The sequence below is a fragment of the Octopus sinensis genome, unplaced genomic scaffold, assembly GCF_006345805.1.
Source record: "Octopus sinensis unplaced genomic scaffold, ASM634580v1 Contig01009, whole genome shotgun sequence".
NCBI classification, from domain to species: Eukaryota; Metazoa; Mollusca; class Cephalopoda; order Octopoda; family Octopodidae; genus Octopus; species Octopus sinensis.
Window position 1 is genome coordinate 1 of NW_021824476.1, and position 5,000 is coordinate 5,000.

Consider the following 5,000-nt stretch of genomic DNA (forward strand, 5'->3'; position numbering starts at 1 on the left):
TGTTACCCACCATCGCTTGACAACCGATGTTGGTGTGTTTACGTCCCCGTAACTTAGCGGTTCGGCAAAAGAAACCGATAGAGTAAGTACTAGGCATATAAAGAATAAGTCCTGGGGTCGATTTGTTCGATGAAAGTGGTGCTCCAACATTGCCGCAGTCAAATGAATGAAACAATTAAAAGAAAAAATACACACACACACACACACACACATACACACACACACATATATATATATATATATAAGTATCGACCACTAGCCACTAAAGATATTTTTATTCTCTCTCTTTTTTTTCTCTCTTTTTTTATTTTCTCGTGTTCTTTTCTGCTGAAGAACGTAGGTTCGAAACGTAAAAGAATTTCTCACCTTCCCGAACGTTAACCTAATACACCTGTTTGTTATTTATACACCCGTCTTTGTCATTTGTTTTTGTTTTGTAAATTCCAACTATACATGCATACATACACATACACACATATATACACCGATTATATATATAAATATATATATATATATATGTATATATATATGTATATATATATATATATATATATGTATATATATATATATGTGTGTGTGTGTGTGTGTGTGTGTGTGTGTGTGTGTGTGTGTGTGTGAGTGTGTGTGTGTGTGAACACGTCGCGGTCTCAAAGCGACGAAAATATTTTGACAAATTAAATTTAAATGTTGAAGTGAATCTAGCGGGTTTGTTGTTTCTTAAATGGCTTATAAACACCTTCCACGCTGCAATTGTTTTCGTTCCAGCACACGATCTCAGATCAAGTCACTCGCTATGCAAGTACATCTTCGTAATATATATATATATATATATATTATATATAATATATATATATATATATATAACCTTCTTTCGAGATATATGGGCTGTAACTGTAACTGAGAAGTGCTCGGATGAGCCCGAGACGAACGATAATTGACGAGGTAAACTCAGAAGGAAAGTTTGGGTCAATCAGCAAATTCCTAAACGGAAAACACACAATGATGTAAGACAAAAATTATATATACAGGTTTGTATTGAACTATATTAATATGTATTGATGCATATGTATTTTCAAAAACATCTTTAAAATTTTACGTCTCTGTGTTATCCTTTTGGGAATTTGCATAGACTTTGTTTCTATGTTTACCTCTTCAATTATGTATATATATATATATATATTTATAATAAGTGTAGGTCGTATACGAGTGGGTATATATTTATAAAAAAGAAGTTTGAAAACGCTACTATATAAGATAAATTTTGATTTTCTTAGAAAATTTTCTAAGAAAATTAAAATTTATCTTATATTGTAGCGTTTTCAAACTTCTTTTTTATAAACACACATATATATATATACATATATATTATATTAAATTAGAGATAAAACCACTATTAGGCAAATCAAACAATGAAAAACTTAAGCCAATACATAAAATTAATTAATTTATATTATTTTAAATATATATCAAAAGTATTAAAAGTTTAATAAAAGATATTGAGTAAAACACTACGATCGTTTCATGGCTGTCCAATTCTTAATAATTCTTTTATTAAACTTTTAATACTTTTGATATATATTTAAAATAATATAAATTAATTAATTTTATGTATTGGCTTAAGTTTTTCATTGTTTGATTTGCCTAATAGTGGTTTTATCTCTAATTTAATATAATATAATATTTTACTATAAAATTGGATTCAATCCTAAATCTGATTTTTCCCTGTAAGTTTGGATTTATTCCCTTTATATATAATATATATATATATATATATATATATAATATATATATATATATCACTCGCTCGCCCAAACCAACCTATATCTTCTCGAAACGGCCGTCAGACTTTGCACCTTCTCAAGATTCCTTTTAAAATCATTTTATACCAACCTTCTCATCTATTTGGATTACCGCTGTACATTCACCATCCGCAGATTTTATTATCTTCATTCATTTTAGTACGGTCATTCAACCTCGCAAATACATTTATGTATTTTTATATATTTATATAATTATAAATTTTTATATTATATGTTGTGTATATGAACTGACCTATGAATGCTGTGGAGAATTCCGACGCTTTGAAACATATATTGAGTGAATATGAGCACTGGCCTTTGAAATTAGTTCTCTCTTTCTTATTCTACTATGCACATGTGTATATAAACATACATAGAGAAAGATCTCGGTACAGATTATATATATTTGAAAAAATGAGTAGAGGTGGCTTTGGGGTGGGGTGGAGGATAATTTATATTTTAATTTTGATAATAATGTTTACAGTGCGTTACTTTGATATTAGTTTCGAGCTTCAAGTAACCGTTTCAGACTGAAAAATATATGTTTTACTGGTTGCTTAAATAGCAAAAGATTTTTTTCTTACAAGTATACATATAAAAAATATATACTCAAAAAAAAAAGAAGAAATATTATATATTTATGATTAAGAAGAACGAAAATGCTACTTTCATAAAATTGGGTACATTTTAATTCTCCTTTATATAAATACATTAAAAGAAGAATGTTTTGGTTTTGTTTTATATACTTTTCTTTTGTTCTTTTATTTGTTTCAGTCATTTGACTGCGGCCATGCTAGAGCACCGCCTTTAGTCGAGCAAATTGACCCCAGGACTTATTCTTTGTAAGCCTAGTACTTATTCTATCGGTCTTTCTTGCCGAACCGTTAAGTGACGGTGATGTAAACACACCAGCATCTGTTGTCAAGTGATGTTGGGGGAACAAACACAGATACAAAAACATATACATACATACACACACACACACGCACATATATATATACATGCGACGGGCTTCCACTCACAGGCTATAGGCCCAAGGCTATAGTAGAAGACACTTGCCCAAATCAAATATATGCACTAAAATGCAATATGTAGAGAGAAAAATCTTTTAATAAAATAAAATTATAATTAACATTCATAGTATAATTTCCTTTTTTCTGCAAGAGCACGTGGTAATTTCCGTTAATTTTCCTAGCATGACATTTCGAACTTTCTGTGACGGCAAATTACTACTTTGTTTTGGTAAATGAAACAGTGTGGTCAACACTTGTTTTCTATAGGAGTGGTTGTAGAAGTCGAATAACTAGCAACAGTAATAATAATAATCGTCGTGATGAAGTTGTTCCCCTTGGGGTTTTAATAGAAATTGGGTTCTTCAACCCCTTGTCTTTATTTCTTATGAATAACTTGCATGTCCATATATCCATATATATAAACATACACACATGTAAATACACACTCAGCCATATATATTCATATATATATATATATTATATATATATTATATATATTATACATACATGCACACACAGAAATATTATATATATAATAATGAGTATGTGTGCTTGTATCTGTATGCGTGTATGTGTATATGGGTGAGTGTATATATATGTGTGTGTATGTATATATGTGGCTATACGAATATGCAAGTTATTCATAAGAAATAAAGACAAGGAGTTAAAGAACCCGATTTCTATTAAAACCCTAAGGAGAACAACTTCACAACACCGACTATTATTATTACTGTTGCTAGTTATTCGACTTCTACAACCTATAGAAAACAAGTGTGGACCACACTATTTCATTTACCAAAAGAGAGTAGTGATTTGCCGTCACAGAAAATTCAAATTGTCATGCCAGGAAAATTAACGGAAATTACCATGTGCGCTTGCAGAAAAAGGTAAGTATACTATGAATGTTAATTTTAATTTTATTTTATTAAAAGCTTTTTCTCTCTACATATTCCATTTTAGTACATATTTTTGACTTGGGAAACATAATGATATGGAGAGCTACGTGCTGTCTTGATGATTCCAAATACACAACTGGTTTAGGAATTATGGAATTAGTGAATTGGAATCTGTAAAAAAATACTTCTTACGTATGAGAATTTTATGTTGATGTTCATCGAATTTGAAATTGAGAACCGTATTGCTTTTAATGACTTCCAGTGCCTGTGATGTACATAACTAACATCTACCTCCATTAACTTCATATAGCTGTCCTGTACGTATAATTGACTGGGTAATTTCATAATCTTCCATAAAAGCTTACCTAATGAAGCACAGCTGACTTTCTGTTCTTAATTGTCCTTTTGTGGTTATTATAACAGAATTTACATTTAGATGTTCACCTTTATGTGGTGCACGTAAAGAGCATTTATACACAGTATTCTTTCAAAAGCGCTGGTTATTAAGTAGACATTGAGATTATTTCTACAATTACATCATGTTTAGTTGATACCCGTGTGGTAATATTGCTAGAACTTGTAATATGTCCGTCTGTAAGATGGATAGTAGAATTTGGTTTGTCAACGTGGTTATTTAACCTGGATGTTCGATTATTATTAGGGTTACGGTGGTCACGGGCATCAATGTTTGGTTTCCTGCTATGAAATGCTGCTATAGCTTTAGGTAGGTAAAGTGTGGTAGGGTATTCATTTTGACAGTATGTCTATCGGAAATTTTCCCATATTTGCTACTTGGAGGCAAGTGCTTATCGACACGCTGTAAAAAACTTTCCGGCTATGAGACACACTTTTTAATCCGAAGAGGGGGTTAAATCACGAAATCTTTCACTTTTTCACACACACACACATAAAAATTTTCGTATAACAATTTTACCGTAAAAATATTTGTGCATGTTTCCACAAGGTAAGTTTTACACAGAGAGATAGAGAGATAGATAGATAAATAGAGAGAGAGAGAGAGAGAGAGAGGGAGGGAAATATCACATATTACTCAAAATTTTTCCTATGAAGAAAAGCTTTTGTATAAACAAAGTTTCTGTACAAGTAATGTTTTACTGAATAAATTTTAATGCATGTAGTCGAAAGTGGTTTTGTAGCAGAAGAAAAATCGTATTATGGTGACCAGTTTTCGCCGTTCTTCAGCTTTTCAATGTTTCAAGTATGTACTTTCAATGCAATTTTACACCAAGTGGTAAACATGTATATACATACGGTATATACACGCATATACA